Here is a 12,805-nt window from a genome sequence, read left to right as displayed (position 1 = left end):
ATTCCCTGCTTGGAGGGGCTGGCTGGCTGGAACGCTGAAGAGAAACCGCTTCTGTCTAGAGGAACTTACCAGTACACTGCAAGGCAACCTTTTGTTGGAGCTCCAACTTGCTACTTCCCTTTGCTTTCACTCTTGGCCTGCTGGGAGGCAGGCAGGCTGGCAGGTGTACCAACTGGACCCACAACAATCTCAGCTTACCCATCCGCATGGCACAGTCATGCGTTCAATGGTTTTGCTTTCCCCAGCGTGGGAGAAGATGGCGCACAGGTTGCATTTCCGACTTTGCTCTGCAAAATTCTGAAAAGGGTACTTTCCCATCAGCCAACAAGTACATGCATTTGCTATTTATTTTCAGTTGACACCCAAGGTGCTATAAACAATACAAATATAAAAATAAATTGTCTATAATTCATGTGTTTCACAAAAGGCAATTCACACCATTTATCTAAATCATGTTCTCTTAAGCATTTTGAACTCAAATCCCATTTTTTAATCTGGCTCTATTGTGCCCACATACCCTGTGCTAAAGTTTATTGCACACAGCAGAAAAGCCCTAATGTATTGAGATGGATAACACTATGACATGTCTGTATTGTTTTTCTGTAAGCTGCTTGAACCTTGTGTAAATCTTCTGCTTTCAGTGCTACTGGTTGAGACTTTGGCTTCAGAAGACAGATATGAAGTCCCAGAAAACCAATGTGAAGCCAAAACAAAAGTGAAAGCATGACATATATGGCCAAATTTGGGGAGATTATGTTATTTACTCATATTAATTGCTTTGTTGATATTAATTATTAGTTTACACCATTTAGTATATGCAAATTATATATAATTGCTTTGCTTTAAATTTCATCATATTTAAGTTGCTTTATTTTCAAACACTTTATCTTATGCAATTTTATTTCCTGTAAATTCCATACATTTTCATGTTATCATTTCATAACACCATTAAGCTTTTTACGCTAATAAATTGAGCAATTTGTTTCAGTTTAATGTGGTTTTAGCTGTTTACACTTTACTTCCTGTTCCACTGGGTTGTTGCTGAGCAAATTTGAACCCATCTGGATGGAAGGATCCAATGAGTGTTAGTGCTTTGGCCAGGATCTGACACAATCTGACAGGATCTGACATTCAAGTAAAAAAAACACAAACCAATTTACAAAAATTAAAGGTGACAAGCGCCAAATGCTTTTTAAAAGACTACCAGTCAGTTCTTTCCATGTTCCTGATCAAAGGAGAAGAAGAAGAAGAGGAGGAGGAGGAGGAGGAGTTTGGATTTGATAGCCCGCTTTATCACTACCCGAAGGAGTCTCAAAGGGGCTCACATTCTCCTTTCCCTTCCTTCCCCACAACAAACACTCTGTGAGGTGAGTGGGGCTGAGAGACTTCAGAGAAGTGTGACTGGCCCAAGGTCACCCAGCAGCTGCATGTGGAGGAGCGGGGAAGCAAACCCAGTTCACCAGAATACGAGTCCACTGCTCTTAACCACTACACCACGCTGGCGTCCAGCCCCCACAAAAATGTCAGAGAGAGCAGGAGACAACCCTTAGGGAGGAGCTTCCCCTTAGAAGAGTCTCAGGCAGGGGCAGGGCTTTTCATCAGCCGGAACTCGCAGGAACTCAACTCTGGCACCTCTCAGGTGGGCACCATTGCCACTTTTTCTAGAAGAATAGCACTGGGGCAGGGGCAAGGAAAATCAGCTCACTCTCTTCCCTGTAGCCTGGGGGCAGGTGTGGGGGCTTGTTTATGAGTGCAATGTGTGGTGGGGGGAAAGGTGATAAGTTTGCTTCACTGGGCACAGTCACACACGCAGCACCAGCCAAGGGGGAGGGGATCAGTTGTGTATTTAAGGCCTTTGGCTAATTAAACAATCTATGGCCTTTTAAACTGGGGGGGGGGGCTTGTTTGGTTTTAATTTATTACATTTGTACACCACCATTCATCTCAGGATGGTTCAAAGCATTACTATGTTATGTATTTTTGTGTTGTTATATTGCATTCTGCTCTGTGATCCTCAGGTGAAGGGCAGTATAGAAATTACATATATATGGTCAAGGGTCAGTTTCTTGGAGCAGAGGTTCTTGCAAACAACTCGAGGAAAGACTGAGCCCACAAGACAGGCCTTTTGGCTCACAGACAAACACACACAGAGACTGGGCAGTCTTGTGGCTGCCGCCACCCACATGTGTGACAGTGCAGTGAGGCGCATAGATGGCCACAGTGCAGCAAAGGCACATTAAAGTGGCAGCATGTTATTTATTTGTTAGGCAAGCAGCATTTTATTATTTATTTGGTATTTATTTAGAGCAGCTGTACCCTACCTTTCAGCCAAAAGGGCTCCCGGAGAGTGGCATACATACTAGTAGAGGAAGGCAGTCCCTGCCTGCAGACTTAAAGGTAAAGGTAAAGGGACCCCTGACCGTTAGGCCCAGTCGTGGCCGACTCTGGGGTTGCGGCGCTCATCTCGCTTTACTGGTCGAGGGAGCCGGCGTACAGCTTCCGGGTCATGTGGCCAGCATGACTAAGCCACTTCTGGAGAACCAGAGCAGCACACAGAAACGCTGTTTACCTTCCCACTGGAGTGGTATCTATTTATCTACTTGCACTTTGACATGCTTTCGAACTGCTAGGTGGGTAGGAGCAGGAACCGAGCTGAGGAGATTTCACCCCTCCCATATCCAAGAATCTGCTGATGTTCTCTGCTGATTCTTCAGAGAGGAGGGGCGGTTTCTGCTCTCTACTTATTCCGCTCCAGCCTCACATCAAAGAGAGAGAGAGACTGAGTGTTAGAGAGAGATCGTGTGTATAGATAAAGTTGCTTGTAAGAGCAGCTGCAGACACTCAGTGCAGTTCAGCTTTCAGTTTAGACCTCATTTAGCTCTGTATATAGTTGTGTATTATAGTTGTAGATAGAATAAAGAAGATATTCTACAGAGCTGCTCTCCGAGTCGTTTATACTCTGCTATACTCTGCTGTGCGACGACTGTCTTCTTGTGGAAGTGAATCCGGTGCTCACAACTCTAAGCTGTGAGTCCACAGCACTTTGACCTGTTCCTGTGCAGAAGGTGGTCTCTGGAAGTGCTACCCAGCTCGCCTAGCCCAGTCGGGGCTGAGTGGATGAGTCCAGTTGGTGACACTGGTTCAAGGGCAATGCTGACACGAGCAACGGGAGCTCACCCCGTCAGGGGAGGGGGTTGGAACCGCTGACCTTCTGATCAGCAAGCCCTAGGCTCTGTGGTTTAGACCACAGCGCCACCCGCGTCCCCGCCTGCAGACTTACAATCTAGCAATACACAAGGGGGACAGGAAGGAAGAGGCGGGAAATAAAGCTCATCCACTGGCGCAGTGCAGGGGCAGGAGGTTTCCAATGGAGCTGGGCTTTCCGCAAAGCGGATGCAGTGAGCCTCTTGCCTCCCTTCTCTCCCACTCAGGCAGCCAGAACCAAGGTTTAAACCACCTTGGACACTCCAGGACACTTACAAACAAGTTCAGAAGCACAGGGCCCAATACTGATCCTTGGAGAACCCCATTTCTTAATTTGTCCATTTATTTCTACTCTACACTTCCTCTTCTTCAACCAGTTATGATCCATAAGAGGATCTGTATTCTTATCTAAGGGGCCTTTGGTGAAGCACTTTACCAAAAATGTCAGTCTTCAAAGCCTGCTCTTCCTCATCCAGCCATTTCTGACTTTCAGGCAGCAGTATGCAGGAAAAGTGGAGTTTTCGCTATCCCTGGAGGCCTGCCACATTTTTGACCCAAGACCTTATACCAAAGAGCTCAGGTTGTGTTGACAGTTCTCCCTTCCACTCATTTTACCCTCAAAACAACAGCAAGTTAGGCTTCCAGGTACCAGCTGGCTCCAGGCCACTAAGTGAGCTTTAGGATTGAGTGGGGATTTGAACTAGGGTCCCACTCCAGTCCTTGGCTTCTGGACTGCTATGGGATAGGGTGGAGGCTGTAGGGAGTTGAGGGCAGCTGGGTTCACATTACAGTGGTACCTCGGGTTACATACACTTACATAATCCGAGGTATAAGAACTTTGCTTCAGGATGAGAACAGAGATTGTGCTCTGGCAGCGCAGCGTCAGCAGGAGGCCCCATTAGCTAAAGTGGTGCTTCAGGTTAATAATAATAACAACAACAACAACAACAATAATAATAATAATAATAATAATAACTTATTATTTTTACCCCGCCCATCTGGCTGAGTTTCCCCAGCCACTCTGGGCGGCTCCCAATCAGTGTTAAAAACAGTACAGCGTTACATATTAAAAACTTCCCTGAACAGGGCTGCCTTAAGATGTCTTCTGAATGTCAGGTAATTATTTATCTCTTTGACATCTGATGGGAGGGCGTTCCACAGGGCGGGCGCCACTACCGAGAAGGCCCTCTGTCTGGTTTCCTGTAGCCTCACTTCTCGCAATGAGGGAACCGCCAGAAGGCCCTCGGCGCTGGATCTCAGTGTCCGGGCTGAACAATGGGGGTGGAGACGCTCCTTCAGATATACAGGACCGAGGCCGTTTAGGGCTTTAAAGGTCAGCACCAACACTTTGAATTGTGCTCGGAAACGTACTGGGAGCCAATGCAGATCTCTCAGAACCGGTGTTATGTGGTCCCGGCGGCCACTCCCAGTCACCAGTCTAGCTGCCGCATTCTGGATTAATTGCAGTTTCCGGGTCACCTTCAAAGGTAGCCCCACGTAGAGCGCGTTGCAGTAGTCCAAGCGTGAGATAACTAGAGCATGCACCACTCTGGCGAGACAGTTCGCGGGCAGGTAGGGTCTTAGCCTGCGTACCAGGTGGAGCTGGTAGACAGCTGCCCTGGACACAGAGTTAACCTGCGCCTCCATGGACAGCTGTGAGTCCAAAATGACTCCCAGACTGCGCACCTGGTCCTTCAGGGGCACAGTTACCCCATTCAAGACCAGGGAATCCCCCACACCAACCCGCTCCCTGTCCCCCAAAAACAGTACTTCTGTCTTGTCAGGATTCAACCTCAATCTGTTAGCCTCCATCCATCCTCCAACCGCCTCCAGGCACTCACACAGGACCTTCACCGCCTTCACTGGTTCTGATTTAAAGGAGAGGTAGAGCTGGGTGTCATCTGCATACTGATGAACACCCAGTCCAAACCCCCTGATGATCTCTCCCAGCGGCTTCATATAGATATTAAAAAGCATGGGGGAGAGGACAGAACCCTGAGGCACCCCGCAAGTGAGAGCCCAGGGGTCTGAACACTCATCCCCCACCACCACTTTCTGGACACGGCCCAGGAGGAAGGAGCGGAACCACTGTATGACAGTGCCCCCAGCTCCCAGCCCCTCTAGACGGTCCAGAAGGATGTTATGGTCGATGGTGTCAAAGGCCGCTGAGAGATCCAGCAGAACTAGGAAACAGCTCTCACCTTTGTCCCTAGTCCACCGGAGATCATCAACCAGCGCGACCAAGGCAGTTTCAGTCCCATGGTGAGGCCTGAATCCCGATTGGAAGGGATCCAAATGGTCCGTTTCCTCCAGGCGTGCTTGGAGTTGTTCAGCAACCACCCACTCAATCACCTTGCCCAAGAATGGCAGATTTGAGACTGGGCGATAGTTGGCCAAATTGGCCGGGTCTAAAGATGTTTTTTTAAGAAGCGGTTTAATGACCGCCTCTTTCAGCGGGTCTGAGAAGGCTCCCTCACAGAGGGAAGCATTCACCACCCCGCAGAGCCCATCGCCCAGCCCTTCCCGGCTCGCTTTTATCAGCCAGGATGGGCAAGGATCAAGGAGACAGGTGGTCGGTTTCACTTGTCCAAGCAGCCTGTCCACATCCTCGGAGGTAACAGATTGGAATTGATCCCATGTAACAGGACCAGACAGAACTCTAGCACTCTCCCGCCCTGGCCCTGCTCCCACTGTGGAGTCTACCTCCTTCTGAATCTGAGCGATTTTATCTGCAAAAAACTTTGCAAAAGCATTGCAGGAGATCTTGGGGTCCCTACCAGGCCCCGGTGGTACAGGTGGTTCCGATAGATTGCGAACCACCTGAAAAAGTCTCCTGCTGCTGTTTTCTGCAGATGCAATGGAGGCGGCGAAGAAGGCCCTCTTCGCCGTCGCCATTGCCACTTGGTAGGCTCGACGTTGAGCTCTAACCCGTGTCTGGTCTGATTCAGAATGAGTTTTCCGCCATCGGCGCTCTAGCCGTCTCAACGATTGTTTCATCACCCTCAGCTCCGTGGAAAACCACAGGGCTGTCTGGGCTCCATGCAATCGGAGAGGGCGCTTTGGAGCCAGACAGTCAATAGCCCTGGTTAACTCCGCATTCCAGCGTGCCACCAGGGAATCAGCTGAAAGGCCATCAACTTGGGATAAAGCATCCCCTACCACTCTCTGGAAGCCAATTGGATCCATTAAGTGGCGGGGGCGGACCATCCGAATCGGTCCCACCTCCCTGCAGAGGGGATGGGTCGCAGAGAAGTCCAGTTGCACCAGGAAGTGATCTGACCATGGCACTTCTTTTGTTTCGCTTTTAGTTAGTGTCAGATCACCAACATCCATAGAGGTGAACACCAAGTCTAAGGCATGTCCACGGCTATGAGTTGGGCCAAACTTATTCAGGGACAGCCCCATGGAGGCCATGCTTTCCACGAAGTCCCGAGCGGCCCCTTGTAAGGTCGTGTCGGCATGGATGTTAAAATCCCCCAGGACAACCAAGCTAGGTGTCTCCAGGAGAACATCCGCCACGACCTGAAGCAGCTCGGGCAGGGAATCCTTGGTGCAGCGGGGAGGTCGGTACACCAGTAGGAATCCTGTACTGCCCCTATTGCCCAACTTCCAGAACATGCACTCAGAAAACTGGGTCTTCCCAATAGGACGCCTGGTGCAGACTAATGACTTCCTAAAAATCACTGCAACCCCCCCTCCCCGCCCACATGACCTGGGTTGCTGTGCGTAAGAGAAACCTGGTGGGCAAGCAGCGGCAAGGACAGGCCCATCTGCTTCATCCAACCAGGTCTCTGTCTTTTTTTTTGTTTTTTTTGTTTGTTTGTTTTTTATAAATAAATTTTTATTAATTTTCCAACACATATTAAATAACAATACAAAACAATACAAAAACAAACAAACATATAAACATGTATAATTTCTTAACCTTCTTTTCCTTAAACCTTCTTTCAACGACTTCCCCATACCTCCTTTTTCTGCATCCTTGTTTTAAATTTTTCCAGCAACCCCTAATTTTATTTACTTATGACACTTCCTTTAAATCCTTTTTCCCATGCCCAATTGTTTATCGCTGCAATTCTATTTTGCATTACTCAAAACATTTTAGCACTCATTAATTTTACAATAGTTCTTAAGGTAAACTTTAAATTTCTTCCAGTCTTCTTCCACCGTCTCTTTCCCTTGGTCTCGGATTCTGCCGGTCATCTCAGCCAGTCCCATGTAGTCAATCACCTTCATCTGCCATTCTTCCAGTGTGTGTAGTTCTTGTGTCTTCCAGTACTTTGCTAAAAGCACTCTTGCTGCTATTGTCGCATACATAAAAAACATCCTATCTTTCTTTGACACCAATTGGCCTACCATGCCCAAGAGAAAGGCCTCTGGTTTCTTCGCAAAAGTGCATTTAAGCACCTTTTTCATTTCATTGTAGATCCTTTCCCAGAAAGCCTTAATCTTTGGGCATGTCCACCAAAGGTGATAAAAAGTACCTTCAGTTTCCTTACATTTCCAGCATTTGTTATTGGGCAAATGGTAAATTTTTGCAAGCTTGACTGGGGTCATGTACCACCTATAAATCATTTTCATAATATTCTCTCTTAAGGCATTACATGCTGTAAACTTTATACCGGTGGTCCATAACTGTTCCCAGTCAGCAAACATAATGTCATGTCCAATGTCCTGTGCCCATTTAATCATAGCTGATTTAACCAACTCATCCTGTGTATTCCATTTCAACAGCAAGTTATACATTCTTGACAGATTCTTAGTACTGGGTTCCAAAAGCTCTGTTTCTAATTTCGACCTTTCCACCTGAAAGCCAATTTTCCTGTCCTGTTTAAAAACTTCATTTATCTGGTAATAATGAAGCCAATCTCTTACTTTGGACTTCAATTTCTCATAACTCTGCAATTTAACTTTTCCCTCCTCATACTCTATAATTTCCCAATATTTCGGCCATTTAGATTCCATGTTTAATTTTTTCACTTCCTTAGCTTCCATCGGTGACAACCACCTGGGTGTTTTGTTTTCCAGCAAATCTTTATATCTAATCCATACATTATATAGGGCTTTTCTAACAATATGGTTTTTGAAACCTTGATGGATCTTGACCTTGTCATACCATATATATGCATGCCAGCCAAATCTATTATTGAACCCTTCCAAATCCAAAATATCTGTATTTTCAAGAAGCAGCCAGTTTTTCAGCCAGCAAAAAGCCGCTGATTCATAGTACAATTTTAAGTCCGGCAGGGCAAACCCCCCTCTTTCTTTTGCGTCAGTTAGTATCTTAAATTTTATTCTGGGCTTTTTGCCCTGCCAGACAAATCTAGATATATCTTTTTGCCACCTCTTGAAACAATCCATTTTGTCCACAATCTGCAATGTTTGAAACAAAAATAACATTCTCGGCAAGACATTCATCTTAATAACAGCAATTCGGCCTAACAAGGAAAGTCTCAAACTTGACCATATTTCTAAATCTTTTTTCACTTCTGCCCAACATTTCTCATAGTTATCTTTAAATAGATTCACATTCTTAGATGTCAAATTTATCCCCAGGTATTTCACCTTCTTTGCTATCAATAAACCAGTATCATTCTGGAATTTCTCTCTTTCTGCACTTGTTAAATTTTTGTCCAATACTTTCGTTTTCTGTTTATTCAGCTTAAAGCCTGCTACTTGACCAAATACTTGTATTAACTCTAAAACTCTTCTCGTACTAGTGTCTGGCTCTTGTAAGGTTAAAACTAGATCATCTGCAAATGCTCTCAGTTTGTACTGTTTAGCTCCGACCTGAATCCCTTTAACCAGCTGGTCCCCTCTAATCATGTTTAATAAAACCTCCAGGACAGATATAAAAAGCAGTGGGGATATTGGGCATCCCTGTCGTGTCCCTTTTTCAATAGCAAATTCTTCTGTAACCACATTATTTACAATCAGTTTTGCTTTTTGTTCGGAGTAAATAGCACCTATACCATTCTCAAAACCTTGGCCTACCCCCATCCCTTGGAGATTCTTTTTCATAAAACTCCAAGAAATATTGTCAAAGGCTTTCTCCGCGTCCACAAATATTAGTACTGCCTTAGTATTAATATTAACTTCCAATAACTCCATGATGTCTATTATATTTCTCACATTCTCTAACAAATGTCTTCCTGGAAGAAAGCCCGCTTGGTCTTTGTGAATCTCCCCCACCAAAACTCTTTTCAATCTTTTTGCTAAAATGTCTGCAAAAATTTTGTAATCCACATTGAGTAATGATATAGGGCGGTAGTTCTTGACCTGGTTCTTCTCAGTCTCTGACTTTGGTATAAGTGTGATATAAGCCTCTTTCCACGATTCAGGTGCCTTTTTCCCCTCTAAAATTTCATTACAGACCTCCTTCAACGGTTGTATAAGCCATTCTTTCAAAGCTTTGTAATATCTGGAGGTTAGTCCATCAGGTCCTGGAGATTTTCCCAATTGCATACTTTGAATGGCTCCCTCAATTTCTTGATCAGTAATCTTCTGGTTTAAAGTCACTTTACTTTGTTCAGAGATTTTTTGTAATCCATATTTTTTGAGAAATTCTTCTATTTCTTTTTCATTCACCGGCCCTTGTGCATAAAGTCTCCTGAAATAACTCTGAAAACAGTTTCTAATCTCATTTGGTTTATAAATGTTCTTTCCTTCCACTTCTAGATTTGTAACTGTGTTCTGTTTTTGTCTCTTCTTCAATTGCCATGCCAGAAGTTTCCCACATTTATCAGCCGATTCAAATGACCTTTGTCTCATTTGTTTTATTTTCCATTCTATCTCTTGGTTCATCAAATCCATATATTATCTCTGGTAAAACTTAATTTCTCTCAAAATTTCATGTGACTTTGGTTTAGATCTCAATTTCTTTTCCCCTTCTTTTATCTTTTCCAAGATCTTATCCTTCTTCTCATTATGTATCTTCCTTTTTATAGAATTCTGTTGTATTAAAAATCCTCGCATGATGGCTTTACTTGCGTCCCAAATTACTCTTTTTTCCACTTGTGTTCTCAGATTTATCTCAAAGTAGTCCTTCAATGACGCGGGTGGCGCTGTGGGTAAAAGCCTCAGCGCCTAGGGCTTGCCGATCGAAAGGTCGGCGGTTCGAATCCCCGTGGCGGGGTGCGCTCCCGCTGCTCGGTCCCAGCGCCTGCCAACCTAGCAGTTCGAAAGCACCCCCAGGTGCAAGTAGATAAATAGGGACCGCTTACTGGCGGGAAGGTAAACGGCGTTTCCGTGTGCTGTGCTGGCTCGCCAGATGCAGCTTTGTCACGCTGGCCACGTGACCCGGAAGTGTCTCCGGACAGCGCTGGCCCCCGGCCTCTTGAGTGAGATGGGCGCACAACCCCAGAGTCTGTCAAGACTGGTCCGTACGGGCAGGGGTACCTTTACCTTTACCTTTAGTCCTTCAATACCTTCTGGGCCTTTTTATACACCTCTTCATCTCTAAATAGGGAGTCATTCATCCTCCATCTAAAGGATCCAGCTGTTGTTGTGTTCATTTCCATCTTTACGGCGTTATGGTCGGAGCAAGTCTTTGGGCAGATTTCCACTTTCTTTATCTTAGATGCCATTCCACTAGTTACCCAAATTTGGTCAATTCGAGTCCAGGTCATTTTTGCCTCAGAAAAGAAAGTTCCCTCTCTCTCCAGAGGGTTCCTTGTTCTCCAAATGTCAATCAAGTTCATATTGTCAGTCATTTCAAAAAAGGTCGTAGGTAGTCTCCCATCTTTGGAGACCACCTGTCTTTGTGCTTTGTCCATATTTGTAGAGACCACTCCATTCATATCTCCCATTAAAACTACATTATAATCCAAATAGTCCATTAATGTCTCATGCAATTTCTTAAAAAATTCTGACTTCCCTTCATTCGGTGCATAAACTCCTATAATCAATAATTTTTCTCCTTGAACTTGAATTTCAATTGCCAAATATCTTCCTTGTTCATCTTTAAATACAAATTTAGGAACCAACTTTTCCTTTGCATAAATCACCACACCTCTTTTCTTTACTTTGTCCGATGAAACAAATTCTTGTCCTAATCTTTTATTAACAAGTAATTTTCGGTGAGCTCTGGTCACATGAGTTTCTTGTAAACAAATCAAGTCCAATTGTTCTTTTTTCAAAATGTGAAAAACCTCACGTCTTTTTCTAGGGAGGTTCAGTCCATTACAATTCCAGCTTAGAATTTGCAGAGACATCTTGTTATTTATTTAGCTACTCCCCCGGCTGCTCCCAGCAAGTCTTCTTCTGTTGGTGTTTTGATCCCAAAGGATAAGTTTGATATGTCTGGTACTTCTGTTAGATCCGTAGGTTCCACCGTTTCCTTCAAAAGGTACTCCTGGTTCCTTGCCAAAAATAGTTCTTTATCTTGCACTGTTTTTATCTTGATTTTCTTTCCCTTATAGTTGAAAGACAGGCCTTGTGGGAACTCCCATCTGAATAGTATGTTGTTCTTTCTTAATAGGGTGACCAAATCCTTGTAGTAGGTTCTCACTTCCAGGATATATTTAGGAATGTCTTTAAAAATCTGCACACGAAAATCTTCAATCTCAAGGGGTCTTTGAAAATGTAAGTTTAGTATCTTATCTCTCTCTTCCTGAGATCTCAGGGTTATCAAGCAGTCTCTTGGGCTCTTTCTGTTTTGTCTCCTGCCCAGTCTAAAGGCAGTTATTATTTTAAATTCCTCTTCTTTCAAATCGTCCTGCCAAAATTCCAGAAATTCTTTTGTAAGAAAGTCTATCAAATTGTCTTTTTCATTTTCTGGAATTGATCTCAATCTCAAGTTTCTATTTTTCCTCTGTAGTTCCATTAAAGACAGGGCCGCATCATGTTCTTCCAGCTTTTTACTGACCGGTACCAATTTTTCCTGTGCATTTTCTGCAGAATTTTTTGCCTCTTCTGCGGAAATTTTTGCCTCCTCCGCAATTTTTCTAGTTATTTCATTTTCTTTCACTAATTTATTTATTGTCTCTGTATTTAAATCCAATTTTGTTGACAGCTCAGACAGCTGTTTGGAATTTTCAGTGCTCTGCTTTGTGAGCGCTTCCAAAGATTCATTTATTTTAACTAATGCCCTTGTCACTGTCACTGTATCCATAGAAAGAGTTGTAGCAGCTGCAGCTGGATTTGAGATTGACCCCCTTCTTTTGAGTTCGACTTTACTCTTAGCTCTTGTTATTATTCTCTCTTCTGTTGGGCCACTCATCCCAAGGTCGTTCCCACGGGAATTACTTTCAGTTGGAAAATTCCACAAGCCTATTCCTTGCAATAAAGGTAATAGCAATTTCCCTGCAGCCTCTAGAGGGAGCAGTCCAAAGTTCCTATTGCGAAACAGCAAAAGCTCCTTTCAAAGGCAACAAAAGTAATAACCAATTGTTAATTGTATCCAAATAATAGCAAATTGTAACTTTCCAGAGTACCAGACTTGCCACCAATAAAGTCTTTACTTGTTATAAAAGAGCAAAGCACCAACTTTGTAACTTTGTAACAACCTCCAGTGACAGCTCTCAGTCCCGGTGACTCACTTTCCAGGCAGCCCTCCCCAAGGGCTCAAGGCGGCAGAAATTTCCCCTTCTATGCTTTCTCC

The sequence above is a fragment of the Podarcis raffonei genome, chromosome 8 (genome assembly GCF_027172205.1).
Source record: "Podarcis raffonei isolate rPodRaf1 chromosome 8, rPodRaf1.pri, whole genome shotgun sequence".
Taxonomy (NCBI): domain Eukaryota; kingdom Metazoa; phylum Chordata; class Lepidosauria; order Squamata; family Lacertidae; genus Podarcis; species Podarcis raffonei.
This window is presented reverse-complemented; position numbering follows the sequence as displayed.